The sequence below is a fragment of the Cajanus cajan genome, chromosome 8, assembly GCF_000230855.2.
Source record: "Cajanus cajan strain Asha chromosome 8, NIPB_CcT2T_4, whole genome shotgun sequence".
Taxonomy (NCBI): Eukaryota; Viridiplantae; Streptophyta; class Magnoliopsida; order Fabales; family Fabaceae; genus Cajanus; species Cajanus cajan.
In genome coordinates, this window is record NC_138524.1 from 54,549,945 (window position 1) to 54,575,616 (window position 25,672).

Here is a 25,672-nt window from a genome sequence, read left to right on the forward strand (position 1 = left end):
ACTCAAACCAAATCATCTATCTATCATTTGTAAAGCCTAAAGAGGCTAGGGAAAGAATACTTGTAAAAGCCTGGAGAGGCTTGTCAAAGAATACTCACTAAGAGCCTGAAGAGGCTGAATAAAGAATACTAGTGCTAATGAGTGAAGTTAGCGGGTCAAGAGTGGTCGACAATCCTCACTAAGAGCCTGAAGAGGATGAACAAAAAATACTAGTGCTAATAGCCAATAAGGAGTGGTCGAGAATAATCATTGAGAGCCTAAAGAGGATGAACAAAGAAAACTAGAGCTAATGAGTGAAGTTAGCCAACCAGGAGTGGTTGATAATACTTGGGACCAAGAGTGGTCGAGAATACTCACTGAGAGCTTGAAGAGGCTGAACAAAAAATACTAGTGCTAATAGACAACCAGGAGTGGTTGATAATACTTGGGACCGGGAGTGGTCAAGAATACTCACTGCAAGCCTGAAGAGGCTGATCAAAGAATACTAGCGCTGACGAGTGAAGTTGGCAGGCCAGAAGTGTTCGATAATACTCGGCAAACCAGAAGTGGTGATAATACTTGTGCTTCATTGAATATCTAGTGGAACCCTTCAATTGAAGGAGACTGGACGTAGCTCAGTTTGAGCGAACCAGTATAAAAATCTTTGCACTAATTTTTTAATGTTTCAGACGCAATTTCGTTTTGTCAATATATCATACTAAAAAATTTGTCCAATGCTTATTGTTTACTATAACTATCTTCATACGAAAAATACATTTGTTTAATTTATTATCTTAAGAAACAGTTTTCGTTTAAGAAACATTTTTCTTGTGCAGACGATAAACTCTCACACGCAAAAAGCTTTTGTTGAACCAATCCTGCACAGTTTCTATTAAGCATTCAAAATAGTATTTTTATTAGACGAAAAAGAATCTCCATGTGAAAACATTTTTAAAATTCCTTTGTTCACACACACACACACATATTCAACCCCCTTCTATGTATTTTCATCTAACTTCAAAATCAGGATTATCTACGGAAGAAATCTGTAGATAAGCATGAAAATCTGTAGATAAGTCTTAATTATCTACGGATTATCTACGACCAAAAATCCATAGGTAATAAGGTCGTAGATAATGTTACCTACGAAAAATTTTCTGTAGATAACCCATGAAAGTTGTTATCTACGAATATCCATAGATAACTTCGAAAATTTTTTGTTTAATTTTAATAAATTTATTAATGTAACAACTCTCATATTTGGCATCTATGTTATTTCATGACACTTCACTTTTCAACGTGTTTTGTTCTTACTGCACATTTTCTAGGAAACTTCCTAGAAGGTCACCCATCCCTATATTACTCCAAGTCAAGCATGTTTAACTGTGGAGTTCTGATGAGATAAGCTACTAAAAAGCATATGCATGTTGTCAGTATAAGTAGTACAAATTAATTCATTTAAGTCATCCTCAACTATATATACAATATCATACTTATACTATTTTTGGATCTCTCTTATTTTGGTGTGTCTAGACCGCTATAAAAATATAAAAAAAATTATATAATAATTATATTACCAATAATAATAATTATATTATATTTAATTAATCTTTACTTATATATATATATGTATGTATATATATCTATATACTAACTTGTATAATTAACAATGTACTTATTTATATTTAAAATTAATATTATGATACAATTTAAATTATTTATTATAAATTTAAAATTTTAAATAATAATTTATATATTTTAAAATGATAAGGGTTATAATAACACTGGTATAACTTTTACTATGTATTACACCGCTCAATAACTTTATATTAAATGTGAATTTTGTAAATCCAATCGTTAAATTGAAAGTTCATATCACTTTATATGTTTATATCAAATTTTGTTAAAATTGAACAACAACTTGAAGGTAATCAAAGTGTTCATATTTTAGTATATTTTGAAATGTATATATTACGTCAATTTTGTTTTACAAGAATGAAGTATCAAATCATCTTGAATTAATATAAAACTTTGTATATATGAGCTAAGAGTAAAAAGTTTTCAATTTAACGGTTGAATTTATAAAATTCACATTTAATATAAAGTTATTAAGCGGTGTAATACTTAGTAAAAGTTACAGCGATGTTATTATAATCCTTCTCTTTTAAAATATTATTTTTATAAATTAAATTTTAACTTTTAAATAAATTATTAATTAACTTAATATATTTATTCATCTTAAATCTATGATATAAATATCAGAAAATGTATTTATTCTTGTTTTATTTTCTAATTATCAACCATTAATAAAATACTAATTTAAAATTTTATCTAATTATATAATAATATTTTCATATTAAATTTAAAACCAGATATTAGTAAGTTATTTTTTTATCATCATTAATTTATAAAAATAAAAAATTTAAAATGATAATTTTTAATAATATTTATTTTTTACCAAATATTCTTTACATCACTTAGAGCATAAAAAAATTTTCCCTACATCCCGCCAAGGTTATCTACGGAAAGTTTATCCATAGATAACGTTATCTACGGAAAACTCATGAAAGTTGTTATCTACAAATAGTTTATTCGTAGATAACGTTATCTACGGAAAGTTTTCTGTACATAACCCACGAAAGTTGTTATCTACGAATTTTATCCGTAGATAACGTTATCTACGGATAGTTTTCCGTAGATAACCCACGAAAGTTGTTATCTACGGATTTTATCCGTAGATAACTAAACATTATCTATAGAAAAAATTTCGTAGGTAATATTTCGTAGATAACTAAAAATTATCTACAGAAAAAATTTCGTAGGTAATATTCTGTAGATAACTAAACATTATCTATGGAAAAAATTCCGTAGGTAATATTCCATAGATAATAACAGTTTTTCTTGTAGTGATGGAGGAAGAGTGGCTAACACAGAGGAGGTAAAGCCCAAGACACCTTTTAGTTAGGCTATGCCTTGAAGCCCAAGTAGATTAAGGTTTTAGCCCATGCGGGCTTGTACTAGCTTTTTTCTAGACCTTATATTTTGGTAATGTAGTTTATGTTTCCTTTAGGATTATATTAGGGATTCATTATTGTGAGAATTACATTACATGTCATTTGAGTTACATTTAAGGTGAATTTAGAGCACATGTGGTCGACCAAGGGTGGCGCACATGGAATGATCTAAATTCACCTATAAATGCAACTCAAATCACATGCAAATGTAGTGATCACATGGAGGCACATGAAATGCATAGTAAGCCAAGGATTTAGGACCCAAATTTGAATTTTGAATTCAAACTTGGGCACCTAAGTTTGAATAAACCATACCATGGTTTATTTTAACCTTAGGTTTAACCTAGCTTGCTTAGCACACTTCCTATGCCTATATATTCATTATGGTCGTGTAGATTTCTCACTTTGAGCATATATGAGAGTTTCTTACCTTGAGTATTCTCTCTAGCCGAAGTCCATTGTGAGAGTTCCCTTCTCCATTTCGCCTTGAGTTATCCTCTTTGTAGCTTTAGCCTTTAGGCCTTGGCTCCTCCTAACCAAGGAGCTTGGTTTAAGTTTAAGCAATACTTCTCTTCTTCTTCTTTGGTTCATCTCCTTGAATAGTCCTCAAAGATTATAAGAAGGAGTTGCGTGAAGAGTCCATGAAGGTTATTTTTCCTCTAAATAGTGAAAAGGTTATAAGAAGGAGTTAAATTCTATTTGCTCAAACTAGTTAGATTAATTTCATAAAGGTTAGTTTTTCTCTTAACAGTAAAAAGTACAGATCATCATTTAGTAATATTTTTATCTTCTAATCATATAATTTTGTAATTAGTACAATCTTAAATTGCATTTATTCAACAGTTATGTATACCAACAATAAAAAGGATTGTTTTATCTGGTATCCACTTTTTCTCTTTCCTATTTTATCCTCAATAACTAAAAAAAAAACTTTTAATAACCGTACAAATTATTAGAAAAAATTCTTTTTGATCTTCTCTCTTTTAGTGAAGGTACATAATACATCATTTTCCGCTAATATATTCTTAATATTGATACAATTAACAGTTAGATAGAATTGATTATGCTGATTTGAATCATCTAATAATAAATCAATAATATTATTAATTTTTTAATCATATAATTTTGTAACTATTACAATATTAAATCACATTTTTTCAAAAATTATATTTTACAATTAATTCTTAATTAAGATACGATTCATAATGCTATTATAATTTGAAACATTTCTTATGCTTATTTGAACCGTTAATAATAAATTTCTAATACTTTTGATTTTCTAATCGTATGATTTTGAGATTTTCTTTTTTAAACGTCAATACACTTATTATTAAATAGGTTTAAATATATTTTTAGTCCCTCAAATTTAGGGTAAATTTATTTTTGGTCTCTCAAATTTAAAATTTTTGTTTTAGTCCCTTTAATTTCAAAAAATGTTATTTTAGTCCTTATATTCAAATTTTGTTAATAAATTTATCAAAACATTATTGCATAAAATCTATCTATTGGTATTCTTATTAGTGAAAATATCACACTAAATTTAATTGATATTGCATAACCGTCTTAGTTTGTCACTTCAGATATGTTATTGGTAATCTAAGGGACTAAAACAATATTTTAAAAAAATTATAGGGACTAAAAACAACTATTTTAAATTTGAGGGACCAAAAAAAATTTTGTCTTAAATTTGAGGGACTAAAAACATATTAAAGCCTATTAAATTTTTATTATTATAATAAATGTAACACCCTATTTTCTAAAATAATGATATTATTATATATTATTATATTATTATATTTTAGTTAGAATTATTTTTATTTTTATAGGTGGGAAGATATTTATATTATTTATTTATTTATTATAATGGGAAGAAGAGAAATGGGTTGGGTTGACCCGACCCAATGAAATTTTAAGAAAGGGGTTGACCCGACCCAATGAAATTTTAAGAAAGGGGTTAAGCAGAGTTAACATTCTCTACCTCATTTTGTGTTCTAAAGGGTTAGAAGAGAAAAGGAATGAGAGAAGGGATCTCTGAACAGAAGTGTCTAGAACCATCTCAAACTGTGTCAGATTATTCCTATTGACACAACAAGGTACAAAGGGGGAAATGAGTGATGTGAGATTATAAAAGAGAATGGATAGTAGAAGAAATGCCTAAATTTCTAAAAAAATTCTATTTCTTTTCTGAAGCTGAAATTAACGATTCAATTAAGTTTTATATTTATTTATGAATGTGATTGTTATATTGTTTGGTAAAATTGATGATCTAGATGATAATTGAATTCATTTCAGATGTGCTCTAAGTTAGGGTTCTTATAAGTTAATAAACACCCTCAATTATACAAATGAGTAATTGAGAGATTTTACTTCTGGATGAACCTTAGTATTTTTGTAATATCTTTCTATGTGATTAACCAAATCAATTTCTATTTGTTGTGTTAGAAAGTAGACACTTGGGGTTATAATTTAGACTCTAGAATCATGTAAAAATGTTAAGAATTGATTGAGTTATTCGAGTTATCAAGTTTTGTGTTGTCAGCCATGCGAGGTGACCTTAAAAACATTTTTAGGCTTCGTATTCTTCACAAAAGTTGTAGACTTGGATGTTATATTTCCAATGGCGTTGGAATCACTCAAAAAGGATGTGTATAACTCAAGTTATGGTCAAAATAGTGAGTAGAGGTCAAGTTGTTAAGATTTATGGTGCCCAGCATTGGTATTCTATTTTAGTTTGCGTTTTTTTATCTTTTGGGACCCCTGTAGACACCCAATTTCTTTTTGGGTATCCAAAACAAGGAAAAAGAATTTGAAAGCTCAATAAGACACTTGAACAAACCAAAATAGCATCAAGAGGCCCAAAAGCACAAAGGGCTAAAATAGGAGCTCAAAATGGGTCGTTCCCAAACTGAAACGGGTCATTCCAAATCATCAAAAAGGCCTAAAAACCCTAGGTTAGAATGAGTCGTTCCAAATTGAGAATGGGTCATTCTGACCCAGGTTGTTATGCAAAAAATAACAATCTAGAATGGGCTATTTCAATTTCAGAATAGGTCGTTCCAAATTCAAATTTTGGTCATAACAAACTAATCTAAAACGGCCCATTTCGGTGACTAGAACGATCTTTCCAATTAGATTTGATTCTTATAAATAGGCATCTTGAGCATAGTTCAAGAGGATCGAAGTTGGACTAAAAATCTTGCCTATTTTTAATTGTATAGTTCAGAATTTCTCTCTCTCTCTCTTTCTCTCTCTCTCTCTCTCTCTCTCTCTCCTTTTTGTATTTGTTGAGTTTGTGAGGATATTTGTTAGTGAGAAAGGCTACCAAAACGCACCTACAAACCGCATTGAAGGATTTTTATTATAAAGTTTTCTTTGACGGTATCTTCATCAAATTCTTCTCTTCTTCTTTATCATTTTTTATTCACATTATATATATTGCCATAATAAAAAGAAAACATTCAGATATATTCGTCTCAAACGTGTAAAATTGATATGTAAATAATCATTAATAAAGGGCATTAAATATTTAAACTATTATTCTTTATTATACTAATTTCATCATAGGGTACCTCGATTTAGGACATTGAAAGGTGCCTAATACCTTTCCTACATGTAACTAACCTTCGAACCCAATTTTGGCTATAAAGGTCATTTTGGTACCTTTTAAAAATCTTTTCTTTTTTCGATGTTTTGAGTAAAACATCGATGACAATTCCTTCAAACTAACCGATGAGACTTTTAAAATGGAAGTTCAAACCATCTATGGGTAAGATTAGAATTTTTGGGGTTCCGACAACCCCTTTTTGACATGTTTGTGATACTTTATGATTTCTTAGTGATGCTTTATAATACTTATGATATGATTGAATGAGTTTGATGTGGGATTGTGAAATATGGTATTATATTGATGGATTATTTTGATGATGGTTATGAATTGTATGATGTCCAATAATTACTATTGTATTAATAGATATAAATGGTGTGTATTTGGCTGACTATATTTGAGTATGAATGGTTTGTATTTGAATGAATGATGTATAATTGTGGTTATAAGCAAATTAGTTAATAATTATGCATTAGCATGAATGAGGAAGAGGAATGTGTTTGGTGGCATTAGCATGAGCATTAGGGCATGTACATATGCATTACCCTGGCCTTTGTAGTGATTAACAGGGAATGTATTATGCTGACCTGTGTGGTGATTAACAATGTAGCCATGTGTGGTGGTGCCTGAGGAGATTGATAAAGTTCACCTATTGTGCGACGCTCTAAGTCAATACTTCTTAGGAGGTTGCCATATATAAGCATTGGTGTGAGCTTGAGCATGGTGCATAACAATATTGCAATGTGGTGATGTGGATAGCAGTGGATGGATTTGAAAATTGATAATAAAGTAGTGATTAGATATTATTATTGATTATATGTTGGTTGACTTTGTATTGGGTGAAAATTATTTCTTGTATCTCACTTATGAACGCTTATTTTTCTTACCCGTATGTTTTGTAGTTATTTTAGGTAATGATGATCTTGGTGGGTGGCACTCAACGTGCCAAGAGTTGAAGTTATGGGTTGTTTTGATAGTGTGACATCGGAACAATGAAATTAGATCAAGAGCTTATATATTATTTGAATATACCTTTTCTTTTCGATTTATAAACTATTGTAAAGTCTATATAACTTCGTTTCAAATTAGTTGAATGTTAGAAGTTTTCATGTGACCTATTTTACATGTAGTTTTAATTGAAATTTTCACAAAGATTTATATTATTTTTTGGAGGTAGAATGGGTGTCACAATAAGTTATATGATATTATTGCAATTTATATTAAGTAATTAATAGTTTAAAAATATATTTAATTAATAGTTATATATATATTAATTAGTTAATTAATTAATAATTAAGATAAAAAAAATTTGGTTTCAATGTGGGTTATAAAACTATAAAACAATAAACAATGGGTAATTGTTATTAATGATAAGGAAAAAAATTTGGGCCAAGACTATAATGACATAATTTGAAATTATGTTAAGTAATATATATATATATATATATATATATATATATAGGAGAGTTATAATTGCACCGGTGTAACTTTTACTAAGTATCACACCACTCAATAACTTTATATTAAATGTCAATTTTGTAAATCCAACCGTTAGATTGAAAGTTCATATCTCTTAGATCATATATACAAAATTTTATATATGATCTAAGAGATATGAACTTTCAATCTAACAGTTGGATTTACGAAATTCACATTTAATATAAAGTTATTGAGTGATGTAATACTTAGTAAAAGTTACACCGGTGTAATTATAACCCCCTTCATATATATGTATATATATATAGGATGGATCTTTTTACTCTAGGAGTAAGTCTACCTAGATTTACTCTGTTCAATAACTCATGTTCTACATCAAATTTCAACGATCCAACCGTTCAATTTAAAGTTCTTAATGCATAGATCAAATTTGAAAATTTTTAGAAAATTTGAAAATCATTTGATACTTCATTTCATTAATTTGAATCAATGTATAAAATGATTTTATGATTATCCGTCAATTTGAATTAATGAAATGAAGTATCAAATGATTTTCAAATTTTCTAAAAAATTGCAGATTTGATCTATGCATTAAGAACTTTAAATTGAACGGTTGGATCGTTGAAATTTGATGTAGAACTTGAGTTATTGAACGGATTAAGTCTAGGTAGACATACTCTTGAAGTAAAATGATCCTTTCCTATATATATATATATATATATATATATATATATATATATATATGTATGTATGTATGTATATATGTATGTATGTATGTATGTATATGACAAGTAGGGATGTGAATAAATGAGGTCATGTCAGGCTTTGAATATATAAGTTGGATATATTTTGCAAAATTAAAGTCTAAGTCTGACCTTACCTTTTTAAAGTTTGGTCTAGCCTATTTAAAAGCCTGTTTAAATTATTAATGTTAATTAGGCCAATAAATTTAATTTTTAAAAATCAAAAGTTATTTTTAAAATATAGTTTGCTCAATATTATTAAAATTTCAATTTAAAAAAATATAAGAGAAAAATTGAATCATTTTCTTTTGAAGGGACAATTCATGTGTAGTCATGTATGTTAATGTACACTCCTACTCAATTCGTAAACTTATAAATCTATAATAAAAAAATAATTGTATAAAAAAATATTTTAAATATTGGTAATTTATTATTATTTTATATAAATTTATTTGTTTATTTATAATTTTAATAATATATTACTTTTTATTATATTATATTATATAAATAAATAGGCTGACCTACCAAATCTAACAGACTTTTCTATATGCCTAAATTTGACCTTTTTATATAAATAGATTTTTAAAAAAATTTAAACTTGTTGACTTTTGTATTAAATAGGTTAAGCTAGGTCAGACTTTAAAGAAGATAGGCCATAGGTCCTTATTTAAAGTCTGACCTATTCTTATCCCTAATGAGAAGGGATATGAAAGTCTAACTAGACTTACTTGATTCAATAATTCATATTTTACATCAAATTTCATCGATCCAACCATTAAATTTAAAGTTCTTAATCCATAGAACAAATTTGTAAATTTTTTTAAAAAATTAAATTACTTAATACTTCATTTTATTAATTTAAATTGATAGATAATTATAAAATTATTTTACATGATAATTTAAGTTAATAAAGAAAAATATCAAATAATTTTCAATTTTTTTAAAAATTTGCATCTCAATCTATACATTAAGAACTTTAAATTCAATGGTTAGATCATTAAAATTTTATATAAATTATGAGTTATTGAATGAAGTAGATTTAGTTTAACTTACTATATTATATATATATATATATATATATATATATATATATATATATATATATATATATATTAATAATTTTATTAGTTTTAATGATATGCTCGATTTCAAATAAATAATAAATGTGTAGTCATTTGTATTAATTATAAACAACAATGACATAATATAAATTAATATTAATTGTACTACGAAGTATCTGATAACTTTAAATTACATTTAATTAGTTTATATATATTAATTATTTTATTAATTAAGAGATTGAAAATCTCAATTTCAAAAAAAGTAATAAATATTAAAGTACCTAGTATTAATGTTAATTAAAATTAAGTAATTTTTTTCTAAAATAAAATGATTTATTATTATTAATTATAAACAAAAAAAAAGTTATTGTCTTCGATGTCTAACACAATTAAAATTAACATTTTAATACATATTAGTTTACGTTGTTCAATTTTATTTGTCTATATATATGCATATTTTTATTTTTCTTTAAAAAAATTACATTAGTCATAAAAAAGAGTTATTGATAGATGCACAAAAACTTTTTTCATAATTTCTCTTGAATCATATTTCTTTTGGTTACATTAAATTGTATTTTTTTTTTCAAAAAAAAATTTACTATGCAAAGAAAAAATTTAGTTTTATTAACTTGTGATTTTATACAAAACTTAATGTTAACTATTACAAAGATATTACAAATTATACAAATATTAAAAATCTTTGTTTACATTTTAATTTATTTATTGACACATTAATGAAGAATATAAGATAGTTAAACGATAAATTTTTAAAATATTAGTATTAAGACAAATAATATTAGTTTAGAATACTTGAGAATATAATTTACATATTTATTATGAGTTTCTAATTTAGAAATTTAAAATATATTAATTAACTAATAAAATAATATACTTTTTATTTTAAATAATTTAATCTTTTATCCATGTACCACGCAGGTATAATGTCTAGTTATTATTCATTGATACTTTCTTATTAAGAAAAATTATCTACAAATTAAGATATTTCAAAATTTAGTTAATTTTCCAAATCATGTCATAAAAAAATCAAACATAAATGGGCACATAAATTTGACTTTATTCTCACTCGCACACTTAATTGTGGAGCTCTTAAGTCATGAGCTACCAACGTAGGCAGATACAACATAACCTAAAACCTTAAGACATTAGGTAAGAGGGTATTTCTCACTTATATATTACTCAATATGCTCAATTGTAACCAATTTGGGACTTCACTTCACACTTGAAGTGCAACACTCCCCCTCAAGTGTGAATTCTTTCCACATGGTTATGTTCCCCCTCAAGGGGTAGCCTTTCCTCCACGAGTATTTAAAGGTGACCTTACTTGCACTATCGTTGCAATTCAATAGCACAAGTCCTCTTCACACCTTTAAGGCGACTTACCTCTAGGGAGACTTTCAGTACAAGGGATGATCCCACTTTTGGATCTCCTGTCAATTCCATTCAGGATCCTTCTCTTGGATCCATCCATTGTCAATTCTATTGACTAATACTCGTCTGAGCCGATAACCTAAAACCTTAAAGCATTAGGTAAGTGAATTTTTCTCACTTATATATTACTCAACATGTCCAACTCTAACCAATATGGGACTCTCACACATAAACAAATCTCTAGTTCTTCTCATTCTAGTGTGTTTGGACTATTACATCATGGATCATTAGAATCATATAAAAAGCTGGTAAAAACATTGGAAATAACAAATTGAATAGAGGTTGTTTATTCTTTATTGAGCATCTTAGTAATCTCAACGATGTCACATTCTTCAACTCTTATAGTTGTTTTATGTCTTTACAACCTCTCTTTCTCAAAGGCTTTTAATGATGGATTTAGTTTGGAGATCATCCATCGTGATTCAACAAGATCGCCATTCTACCGTCCAACAGAAACTCAATTCCAACGAGTTGCCAATGCTGTGCGTCGCTCCGTCAAACGTACCAATATGCCTTATGCCATCATAACACCAGATTTGGGTGAATACCTCGTGAGCTACTCAGTTGGAACCCCACCATTCAAAATCTTTGGTATTGTTGACACAGGTAGTGACATTATTTGGCTACAATGCCAACCATGTAAAGCTTGCTACAAACAAACCGCTCCATTAATTATTCAATCCTTCAAAATCCAAAACATTCAAACCCTTCCCATGTTCCAAAACATGTCTTTCTGTGCAAGGTGCGTATTGCTCCAATAGGAAAACTTGTGAATATTTTATTAGTTATGCGGGTAGGGCATACTCCCAAGGAGATCTTAGTGTAGAAACCCTCACGTTAGGCTCCACTAATGGCTCTTCTATCCAATTTCCTAAGACTGTGATAGGATGTGGACATAAAAATTCAGTTTCCTTTCAAAAGATGAACTCTGGCATAGTTGGCCTAGGTAACGGACCTGTGTCCCTTATATCTCAATTAAGCTCTTCAATACGTGGAAAATTTTCTTATTGTTTAGTACCAATGCTTTCACAATCTAACTCATCTAGCAAACTCAATTTTGGAAATGTTGCTAAAGTTTCTGGGCATGGGACTGTCTCAACCCCAATATTTCTACGTCAGGGACAAGTGTTTTACTACCTGACAATAGAAGCATTGAGTGTAGAAAACAAAAGAATAGAGTTTAGAAGTCCTTCATGTAGATCTAGATGGAGAGGGAAACATCATAATTGACTCAGGTACAACCCTCACTTTTTTGCCACCTGATGTTTACTCAAAGTTTGAATCAGCAGTAGCACAAGTGGTTAAATTAAAGCGCGTTCAGGATCCAACTCAATTGTTTAGCCTTTGTTATAAAGCTACATTGGATAATCTAAATGCACCAATGATCACAGCACATTTCAGGGGTGCAGATGTTGGGTTAAATTCTATCAACACCTTTACTCAAGTGGCTATGCTTGGCTTTCCAATCAACTCAATCAGATGCTGTCTTTGGGAACTTGGCTCAGCAAAACTTCTTGATTGGCTATGACCTCCGAAAGAAAACAGTCACTTTTAGGCGCACAGATTGCACAAAGTATTGATTGGTTGTTGTATGTTTTACTTATAAAATTATACCTTTTATTTTCGTGATTTATTGAAAATATCTACAATGACTCAGAAGTATCATCGTTCACAATAATACTTTAGTAAAAGGATTAGTTATTTTCCGTAAAAATATACTAAATTCTTTTCATTATATGCGCAAATCAACTTGAAGCCATTACTAAAAAAATTTTATTTTCTTGCAAATTTTCTTGTAAAAAAATATTCGCAGAAATTTTTTGCAAATTTATTTGCGAAAAATAATTTATAAATATTTCTTACAAATTTTGCTACAATTTTAATAATCATAGAAATTTTTTCCATGGTAAAAATTTGCAGAAAATATTGTAAGAATTTTATTTTGTTTCTTGCAGATTTTCTTGCAAAAATAAATTCGCAAGTAATGTTTACTAAATGGTAGAAAAATTTTGCAGGTAACTTTTCCTACGGATTTTCCTGCAAATTTTAATCTGCAGGAAAAATAAAAAAATATTTTAATTTATAAGTTTAATATTTTAAAAGAACTTCAAGTCCCACATCGATTGAAAATAAAACAATTAAAAAGTATATAAGTTGGGATAACACTTACCTTACAAGTTGATTTGTATGGTTGAGTGTTAGGCTTCTAATCTACAATCTTAGAATTTAAAAGATTATGTATCACATGTTGGAGGATGGAAACAAATGCTTCGGATGAATTCATTGTGAGCATTTGAAAGTTGAAGAATTATTGATAGAATTTATAGTAATTTCTTTAATTTTTTTCGTAAAAAATATTCCTGTAGAATTTCTTGCGAAAAAATTTGCAGGAAACTTCCTTGCGATTTTTTTTCTGCAGGAAACTTTCCTGCGAATTTTTTTCACAAGAAAATTTCCTACGAATTTTAAAATTCAGAAAAATATATTATCCACGAAGGTATTACTTGCAGATAAAATTTCGCAGAAAAATTTGTAAGAACAACATTTCCTGCGAATTTTTATGAAAAATTTGCAAGAAAAATCGAATATAATAAGAGAAATTCTAGTAGTGAGCGCGTGCACATTATTTGTGCTCTAAAAGTCCTTAACGCATTTTTACCCAACAATCATTGCTATATCGATCAGTAACAATTTAATTAATGCGCCTTGAAAATCAATTGATGTATAGATGCAAAATTAATTTAGGTAGACTAAACAATGACTGCTTGTAATATAAACCATGACTAAGGTTAATTTTATAACTCAAATGGCCGACAAACTCAAAAGGGGTTGAATTGCAGAAATTTATTATAAAATTTTGAGTCAATTATCCTTCCCTCCCTATAGATATACAAATATTACCCTGCCTTTCTCTCTTATGTTAAAATTATAATCTCCTCTTTCAACTTAATTTTATGTATGACACTTTATCTATTATTTAAATAAGTTTTCTAAAATTATTAAAAAGATATTTTAATTAATTAAAGGATTTTGTAAAATATTTTAGAGGATTTTAATAACCATGAGTATTTTAATTAAATAATAAATATTTATGAAAATTATTTTGTATAATATTTATTAGAGAAATATGTATTTTTATGATATTTTGTTATAATAGATATTTGGAGAAAAATACGTGTTTGTGTTATAATTGTTTAATATTTATATACTTTATTTTAATTATAATGGTGTTGGAAGAAATATATTTATTTTATATATTATATATTAGTTAATTTTTTTTGTTTTGATTATTTGTGTTGAAAGAAATATGTTTATTTAATATATTGTATATGTATAAGTTTTAATATTGAGGGAAAAGAAAAGCTTTGGTTAAAGTATTTTTTACCACGCGTGGGTTAAGATTTTTCAAAGGAGGTTACAATAGTTCTTTTATTTATGCTTTTCATTTTCTATATTACACATACGCTCTAAACGGGAAGGATAACTAGAGCTCGTATGGGAACAAACCAGAGATCCACATCCTCCATCAAGTGTTCATCAAGGTATGGGGGAAGTAAATAATCTCGTTCTAGATGTGGGATAGTTGTTGAATAGTAAGATTGGCTCCCAATCACTTTTCTATTGTATGTGTTGTATGAAGGAGAAATCAATTTCTATCCCTTCCTTAAATTTTTTCTTCTATATGATTCTTCATTGCTCTAATTGATTATATTTATGTTTAATTCTTTGTTTTGAACTAATCTTGTGCCTTTTGGTGATTGTATGACAAGTTGAATGAGTGTCTAATTATGTGCGTTATATGTGATGTTTGAATTATATATATAATTAATTTTATATATTTTCAGTTGTTTGAGAATCTGTAAGTGACTATAGTTCTTATAGTAAACCCTTGTTTATAGAGCAAAGTGAAGATTGATGTTAATTATGTGAATATATGAAATTGAGGTTGGATTTGAGAAATTGAGGGTATAATAGAGTAGTATTAGGCTTTAATCTATGCTTTTACCTATTGGAATGGAAGAAGAGAGTTTGGGTGTGAGTTGAGCCTTGTTTTGAAAATTCTAGTATAAATATACTTTGGTATTTACATGATTTTTTTGCGTGTGATTCATAAAATTGAGTTTAGACTCAAGAATCATAAAAAAAAAATATATATTAAGGAATGACCGAGTTAAGTCACTTAAAAGATGAACCTTATATTCTACATGTGAAATGTAACATGTGTATGTTGTAAGCATTTCGAGTAGACTTAAGTGGTAGAATTAGGTTTTATAATCTTCATGAAAGTTGTAGTCTTAGATGTTAGACTTCAAATACCATTTAAATCACTTAAAAAGGAGGTATAGAACTCGATTTATGGTCAAATTAGTGAGTCAAGGTTAGATTGATAGATTTAGGTTGAAATGTTTCAATTTTGTATTTTTTTAAAAATAGTATATGGAAGAATTAGCTCTTGAGGTCAACATAGAAGTTGTATAAAATTTTCTTATCTTTCTATGAAAATTAATATCAAACTTGATAACATATGTATAGCTCTAGATAAAGGGTTTGGCCAACACGATGCCTTAGAAGATTAAGTTATAAAAATATAGTTAGTGAATGATGATAATGAATAATTTTACCCTTTAGATGCTTGATCTTATAAATGGTTTGAGGTACCTATAACAATATTTAGGAAAGAGAAATCATGAGAGAGAATAATTGTGAATAATTCATAATGTGAGTTGATTGTTATAATGACTTGACGTGTATCGGGTATTCGGGTTAAAGTGTGTAAATGTGTGTTTGAAATGTGAACGTATGACTCGTGTGTGATACAATGTGTTGTGTGTTGGTTATCTTGTCCAAGGAATCAATCTTGTACTAATTAATGGATATGATTAAATCTGAAATTGTGAATGTGACACCTTCTACCCCACATTCCATAATACATATAAATAATGAAAATTGTATAACATAACTCTTTATAAATAAAATCAAATGTGTCCAAGTAGAAAGCATCACATTCTTAACTTAATAAAACAACATAATCAATTGAAATTACAAGGAAATAATAAAACCAATGTTTTCCAAAATAATTCAACAAAACAATATCCAAATCTAGTCTTAGCTACGTCACGATGTCACATGTCCTATCAAAGCAAAAATCAACACTAAAGCCTAAGCCTTACCACCAACATCTTCAACCTCATGTTGATGATCACCTGCATAACAATCAAGGAAAACAACACAAAGCAAAGGGAGTGAGAAACATTTCATTCTAGCTCACAATGTAAGAATGCAAACCGGATAGTCAAACCCAAACAAGGCATACAACAATACCTAGTCATGCACACTTCCCACTCTAGCTCATGACATGAAAAAAAATAATGAATAGTCATACACACTCCATTCATACAATAGCATGATATTCAAAAATGATTACCACGGTCAATACAATAACTCATTTATCATCATTGACATAATTACCCATCCATGACACACTAATCATAATTAATTCATTTACATACAAGTATGGAATGCAAATGACATGGACTCTTGATTTGCGTGCATGTGGTATCAATATCAACATATGAGTAGTGCATATTAAACGACTTGTCGATTTACATACATATGATGCATGTTAAATAGACTTGATGCAATAACGTACACATGTTCTCACTTCACATATCACATATTCCTCAATTATCATAATCAATTCAATAATCCATTTACCATCACTTATGCAATTACTCATCCATTACACACCAATCATAATTAATTCATTTACATGCAAGTATGAAATACAAAGGACGTGGACTCTTGATTTCCATGCATGTGGTACCAATCTCAAGATATGCATAGTGCATATTAAATGATTTGTCAATTTGCGTGTATATCATGTATGTTAAATAGACTTGATGCAATAATACACACATGCTCTCACTTCACATATCACATATTCCTCGATTATCACAATCAATACAATAACTCATTTATCATCATCTACACAATTACTCATCTATGACACACTAATCATAATTAATTCATTTACATGCAAGTATGGAATGCACATGACACGTACTCTCGATTTGCATGCATATGGAACCAATCTCAAGATATGCATAGTGCATATTAAAGATTTTTCGATTTGCATGCATATGATGCATGTTAAACGGGCTCGATGTAATAATATACACATAATCTCACTTCACATATCACATAATTTTCATATCACCTCATATATCCCATGTACATTCTGAAATACATTAGCTAGGCATTAGTAAAAGGGTGGTATCAAGATCACAAAGGTAAAACAACCAATTAATAGTCAATGTCCAACATCTAGTTGAGCCACCAAAATCTAGCTAAGCCACCAACATCTAACTAAGCGAGTTGACATATCTAGCTGAGCAAGCTGACATCTAGTTGAGCGAGCTGACATCTAACTAAGTAAGCTAACATTTAACTAAGCAAGTTGAGCATTCTTGCTGAGCAACGAATTATCTAGTTGAGTGAGCTGAGCCCCCTAAGACTTCTCCCTAAGCAACCAATCACCTAGCTGAGCAAGTTGAGCCCATTGAGGCTTCTCGTTGAGCGACCAATATCTAGTTGAGCGAGCTAAGCTTCATGGAGCTTCTTGTTGAGCGACCTTGCACATCTCTCTAAGAGAGAATGCAATCTTTCTTCATGAAAATCTCATCTCCTCAGCGTCTACAAGTTACCCACATCCAATTTCATGCATAAACACATATACAATCAATAAAATTACTCTATAACATGCAATTAACACTTCAAACCACTCAATTTATACATATCAATCAATAGTTTCACAAATTATCACAACAAGTTCCTGTTGTGAATATGATGAATCTATTGAACAAAATAAAAACACAGCCAAGGCAAAGAAAAGCAGAAACAGAGTAAACAAAAACAGTGAAAGGGAAAGAAGAAAATCACACGGAGAACTTTACGTGATTCACCCAATACCAATGGGCTACATCCACGGATGGCAACTGATCTTTTCTTACTTTATTCAGTATTCAGAATTGTGTGTGTGTAATCTTTGTTTTACATTCTAAGGAATATATATATATATATATATATATAATCCAAAGAGTATCCAACGGACCAAACAAGATTACAGCTAGGGTAGGTTCAAAAGCATAACTAACAATCCTCCACCTTGCATTTGAACCTCCTTAGTAGAGAAAGCATCAAATTTTATTACCAAGAAAATTTCAGTTGCCACCTATCTTAGAGAGCTATTTCCAACAATCAACATTGAGCAAGTTCAGGCAGTGAAAGAACTTTATCTTACGGACAATTTTTGTGAACATGTTAGTTGGGTTGTGAAGAGTGTTAATTTTCTGAACCTTGATTCTGCTCTCTGGTCTGATGAAGTGGTACCTTACATCTATGTGCTTGGTCCTTTCATGATGTACTTGATCTTTAGCAAGACAGATAACACTTAAGCTATCACAAAAAATCAGTGCATGCTCATGTTTAACACCTAAATCAGATATCAAACCTTTTAGTCATATCCCTTCTTTCACAACTTCAATTAAGGCCATGTATTCAGCTTCAGTTGTAGATACTGCAACTGAAGATTATAGAGTTGCTTTCCAGCTTACTAGACAGTTTCCAAGTGTGAAATCATATCCAGTGATAGATTTTCTTCCATCTAAATCAGCTGCATAATCTACATCAGGGTATCCAGTTAGGCAATAATTTGTGTTTTCTCCATAGATTAGGCCTATATCAGATGTTCCTCTCAGATATCTGAATATTCTTTTAACCACTTGTCAGTGCTCCTTCTATGGTTGATTCAAGTATCTACTTACAAAACTAACTGGCATAAGCAAGATTAGGCCTAGTTCATACCATAGTATACATTAGGCTTCCAACAACACTTGCATAGGGAACTTGTAAAGCATTGTTCTGTTCAGTTTGGCATATAGACTGAGCAACATTCTTCAATTTTTCTTTGACTAACATCGGTGTACTCAATGGCTTTGCATTATGCATACCGAACCTATGTAGAATCTTTTGAATATAATCTTTCTGACAGAGAAAGAGTTTCTTTTGAGATCTGTCTCTGTAGATTTCCATTCCTAGGATCCTATTGGCAGCACCTAAATTCTTCATGTCAAATTCTCCACTCAAAATAGCCTTCAAATTTTGAATTTCAGATTTGTTCTTGGCAGCTATGAGTATATCATCTACATATTGTAGAAGATAAATCATAGAGCCATCCTCCACCTTCTTATGGTAAACACAACAGTCATATGGACTTTTGTTGAACCCTTTATTGATCATGAAAGTGTCAAATCTCTTGTACCATTGCCTAGGTGATTGTTTCAGACCATAGAGTGACTTTTGTAGTTGAAACACAGTCTTCTTTTCCTAATTTCACAAAGTCTTCCGGTTGCTTCATTAAGATATCATCTTTTAGTCTTCCATGTAAGAAGGTTGTCTTTACATCCAATTGCTCAAGTTCTAAGTCTTGACAAGCTACAAGGGCTAGAAGAACCCTTATAGAAGTGTGCCTCACAACGGGTGAGAAGATTTCATTAAAATCCAAACCTTCCTTCTGACTAAAACCCTTTGCGACTAAACGTGCTTTGTATCTTAAGGGTTCAACTCCAAGGATTCCAGGTCTCCTTTTGAAGATCCATTTGCATCCTACTACATGTCTTCCTTTTGGAAATTTTACTAACTTCCAGGTTTGGTTTTTCTGAAGTGATTCCATTTCTTCCTTCATAGCAAGGATCCATTTATCTACTTTAGTATGATCCGTGGCTTCCTTATATGTGGTTGGTTCAGATGTATCAACTTCTTCTGCTACATGCAGTGCATACGTCAGCACGTATTCAAAACCATACCTGGTAGGAGGCTTAGATATTCTTTTAAGCTTTTGATAGGCTTATGTATCAGATTTAGTTTGAAGGCTTGATCCTTGAGGACTTGAGGGATCACTATCATCAACTTTGGATTGTTGCTATTGTGACTCTTAATTAAGATCTTCTGATTTGTCCTTATCTTGTGTGGTTTCTGAAGCGTTATCATCCTCCACCTATTTGAGAACTTTCTGATTTTTACCTGAAACAGTAAACTCCAAACTTAGGTGAAGCATGTGAGATTCATCAAATATAACATCTTTACTTAGAATAACCTTTCTTTCATAAGGTGACCAGATTCTATACCCTTTAACTTCATCACCATATCCCATGAACAGACCCTTCTTAGATCTAGGTTCTAACTTACCCTCATTAACATGATAGTATGCATTGCAACCAAAAACTCTAAGTAAGGAATAGTTTGCAGGTTTATTTTGACCATACCTCAATAGGTGTTTTACAATCTATAACAGTGGATGGTGATCTGTTTATCAAATAACAAGCTGTGCTTACTGCTTCAACCCAAAAACTTCTACTCAATCTAGCATTTGATAGAAGACATCTAGCTCTCTCCAGTAGAGTTCTGTTCATTCTCTCGACAACTCCATTTTGTTGTGGAGTGTTTCTCACACTGTATTGTCTAGCAATACCTTCAGCCTTGCAGAAGTCATTGAATTCTTTTGAGCCGAATTCTAGACCATTATCAGTCCTCAATCTTTTGACCATTTTACTTGTTTGTTTCTCCATCAAAATCTTCCATTCCTTAAAGCATTTGAAAGCTTGATTTTTGTGCTTCATAATGAATATCCAAGTCATCCTTGAGTAGTCATCCATGATTGAGAGAAAATACATGCCTCTTCCAAGCGAAGGTAATTGAGAAGGTCCCCAACAGTCTGAGTGAATGTAATCCAAAGTAGATTTGGTTGAATGTCGAGCTTTTGGAAACTTGATTCTGTGCTGTTTACCAAAAACAAAATGCTCACAGAACCTAAGTTCTTTGACAGTATGATTTCCAAGCAATTTTTGCTTGCTTAGAATCATCATTCCCCTTTAATCATCATTCCCCTTTCACTCAAGTGACCAAGTCTTGTATGCCATAGGTAGGAGAGATCAGGTATGTTCTTTTCAGCAACAGAAACAGATTCTGATATAGAACTAGTTGATCCTTGAAGCATATAGAGATTTCCCTTCTTAAAACCTCTCATCACAACTGTAGAACCCCTCTTGATCTCCATTACCCCATTTTTAACATTGCACTTAAAGCCTTTAGAATCAATAACTCCAACAAAGATAAGATACTTTTTCAGATCTGGAACATGTCTTACTTTTGTAAGAGTTCTGATCACTCCATCATGCATTCTAAGTTGGACTATACCTATACCAACTATTTTGCAAGGCATATCATTTCCCATGAAAACTCATCCTCCTAATCTCTCTTCATATGTGAGAAACCAACTCCTAATAGGGCACATATGATAAGAGCAGCCTGAATCAAGTACCCATTAGTCAACTAATTGTTGGTGATTGTCAACAATTGAGAGTACAAGCTCATTATCTGATGAGGTAGTAGAATCTTGGACAGTTGCAATAATTGGTTTCTGAATTTTCTTCTTTGGACAGTTATTCTTCCAGTGATCGGGTTCTTTACAGTAATTGCATATATCTTTTGGGTTTATGTGATTACCCTTTGACTTTTTCTTGCCCTTGTCTTTCTTCTTCTTGCTATTCTTTGAAAGATTAGTAACAACAAGTCCTATGGAATTTGGTTCCTTAATACTTGCAGAAGCTTTGTGTCGTAGTTCCCTCAAGTGTAGACTTGATTTTACTTCCTCTAGAGTGATGAAATCCTTTCCAACACTTTAGAGAGTTCACAAAACTCTCATATGAAGGTGGTAGCGAAGCTAGAAGGATCATTGCAGAATCTTCATCTTCAATCTTGACATCAATGTCTCTGAGTTCCATCAAAATTGAATTGAATTCATCTAAATGTTCCTTTAGTGGAGTACTTTCCTTCATGTGCAAGCCAAACAAGGAACGCTTCAGCAGTAGCTTGTTACAGATGGATTTTGTAATGTAGAGCTTCTCAAGCTTTAACCATAGACCACAAGCTGTTTCTTGATCTGCAACTTCATAGAGCACTTCATCTAACAGAGAAAGTAGAATCAAGGAATGAGCTTTCTCTTCTTGTTCTGCAAGATCTTCCTTCTTTATGGAGGTTGATTTGTCGGACGATTCAGTTTTTCTCTCTTTCTTTTCAGAAGTGGTAGCTAAGGGACCCCAAACTCTTTGTTCCTTTAGCAGTGCACGCATCTTGATATGTCAGAGGTTAAAGTTGTTCATACCATTGAATTTTTCAATCCTGATGGTGTTCGTCATGGTTCTTAATCATTTTCTTCTTTTTTTTTCACAATAGCAGCGGAAGCCAGAAAATATCAAATCAGAGTTACATTTTGAAAATGAGATTTAGCCCTTTCTTGATTGCTACCTGTGCACTGATACCAGTTTGTTGTGCATATGATGAATTTGTTGAACAAAATTAAAACATAGCCAAGGCTAAGAAAAGCAGAAACAGAGTAAAGAAAAATAGTGAAAGGGAAAGAAGAAAATCACACAGAGAATTTTACGTGGTTCACCCAAAACCAATGGGCTACGTCCATGGATGCCAACTGATCCTTTCTTACTTTATTCAGTATTCAGAATTGTGTGTGTAATCTTTGTTTTACATTCTAAGGAATATATATATATATATATATATATATATATATATATAATCCAAAGAGTACCCAACAAACCAAACAAGATTACAGCTAGGGTAGGTTCAAAAGCATAACTAGCAGTTCCCTTAGGGTTTCCCATAGGAACCAACTAGAACTTTAGATCATTCAATTACAACCCAAAACATATAATTGATCATACAATCCAATAATTCATGACATTAATTATGAGAAAATAATAGAGTAAAACAAAAAAAATTAGGGGAAACTCCTCATACATAAGCATACATCATACGCAAGATTGGGGTCAATCTCACTACCAAACATACAATCTCACACCTGAGCAAGGTTTCTCACGCCCCCTTACAATGAAGTTATGAGAATTGAATGTTGCAAATGAAATATGTATGGCAAATCATTAAACGATAAATTGTTTGAGTATGTACATTGATATCTTGATAAAGTGAATGAGGTTTTACCTTGGTATATATTCATGAGACTATATGTAAATTCACATACATTTATGAATGCATATTGTTGTAATATGATAATGCATTGAATCTTGTTTGACATGCATCATACACGTGATTGAGATTTAACCTTTGAGTGGTGGCCTTTAAACAACAATTGATAGTTTTGAGCCTTCGGGCAATGGCCTTTAGGCAATAGTTGACAGTTGTTAGCCTTCAGCTAGTGGCCTTCAAGCAATAATTGATGGTTGTGAGCCTTCAAGCGATGGCCTTCAAGAAATAATTGACAATTGTGAGCTTTCGGGAAATGGCCTTCAAACAATAATTGATAGTTGTGAGCCTTCGAGCGAAGGCCTTCGGGAAACAATTAATAGTTGGGAGCCTTCAGGTGATGGCCTTCAGGCAATAGTTGACAATTGTGAGTCTTCGGGCGATGGCCTTCAAGCAATAGTTGACGATTGATTTTACTGGTGCCACATGCATATGAACCTTGAGGTTCATGTCCATTGCATCATATGTATATGTATACAAGTAAATTTATATGATGACTTGTATTGGTTATATGATTCATGTATTATCAGTCGAATTGTATTTTGTTGTATCAATACATATGTTAGTAGTCTGTTATTATTTATATTTTTGTCTTTTTGCTTGTGTTTGACTATCTGGCTATATTCTACGCCGTGAGGTAGAGTAAGATGTTTCTCACTCCCCTTGTTTTGTGTTTGTCTCTATTGTATGTTCTTGCAGGTGATTAACTTCATACGGTTGAGGATGTTATTAGTGAGACCTAGTCCTTGCAGTTGGGCTTATGCTCTAATAATGTGACATCAGGGTTTAGCTAGGATTTGTTTTTCTTTGAGTTATGTTTTGGTACAATTGTTATTTTAAGGTATTAGATTTCATTTGGTTTTGTTTTGTTAAAATGTGGCACTTTCTATGTTGAATATTTGGAATAATTTTGATAGAATTTTCTATTTAATTTTATTTATTCATGTGTTATGGTATGCAGGATAGATGGTGTAATATTTACACTAACATCCCCTTAGAGATAAGTAAATTACATTACTTTCTCCTGAGAGATAAGAGTATTAAGCTCTCTTCCGCTCTTATATTAAAATATATAATTTAGTCCATTTAACTTAATGTCATTCATGTAAATTACATTCTCCTCTCCTAAGAGATGTAAGTATTACACTATCTACCTTACATATATTAAAATATAAAATAAATTACAATTTTATCCCTTAGAGTTTCAAGTATTATATTATCACTTTCTTATTATATTAACTTAACTTCGCTAAATAATTATCATTATAAGATTTCAAAAAATGCTTTTAATTTAATTATTTATAAAAAAAATAATTTTAATTTAATCATTCATAAAAAAATATAATTTTAATTAAAACATATTTCAAAATATTTTTAAGTTCATTTCATTCATTCACTAAATCAAAAAATTGTAAAATATTTAATTAAATTTAAATTAGTTTATTAAAATAATAAATAAAATAAAAACTATAAATTAAATTATATATTATATTTTTATATATACATCAATATATATTATAGAAATTAACACACACACACACATATATATACATATTAAATTTTTAAATAATTAGTATTATATTTTTAATATAAATATATTTATTTAAAAATTATACATTTAATATACATATTTTAGCATTACATTAATTAAATATAATAAATAATATTTTATCATAAGACATTAATTTGTTTATATATTATTTAAATATTTTATTTGTAATATCAATTAAATAATATATTAATTTAACATATATATATAATTAATACTATATAATATCTTATAACTTGTATTTGATTTTATTATACTTATATATATTATTTTTATTTTGATATGTAACTTTGAAAATATTTCATACAAATAATAATGAAAATATTTTATTTAAGATATATAGTTAATTTTAGTAAAATTTATAATATTTTTTTAAAATAATAATTAAATATATAAATTAAGATATATTATCAAAGTGAAGTATGTTTAACATTTTAAGGGGGAAAATGTAATGGGTAATGTGTTATTCATTACAACCTATCGAATGAGAAAATCATAATTTTTAATATAAGAAGAGAGGACAATGTAATATTTGTATCTCTCAAAGAAGGAAAGTGTAATTTACTCAAAATTTTACTCCCTTAAAATATTCAAACATGATACACTTTAACAATATATCTCTTAATTTACATATTTAATTATTATTTAAAAACTTATTATAAATTTTACTAAAATTAACCTTATATATCTGAAATAAAATATTTTCATTATTATTTTGTATG

At 29.8% G+C, this 25,672-nt stretch overlaps 1 pseudogene across 1 annotated transcript; it reads left to right on the top strand.

The window, feature by feature from the left end:
- Positions 1-11,037: 11,037 nt before the first annotated feature.
- Positions 11,038-24,400, top strand: LOC145950913 (aspartic proteinase CDR1 pseudogene; annotated as a pseudogene). Its single transcript, XR_014428742.1, has 2 exons — positions 11,038-14,829; positions 24,101-24,400. The product of XR_014428742.1 is annotated as an aspartic proteinase CDR1 pseudogene (transcript).
- The last annotated feature ends 1,272 nt before the right edge of the window (positions 24,401-25,672 follow it).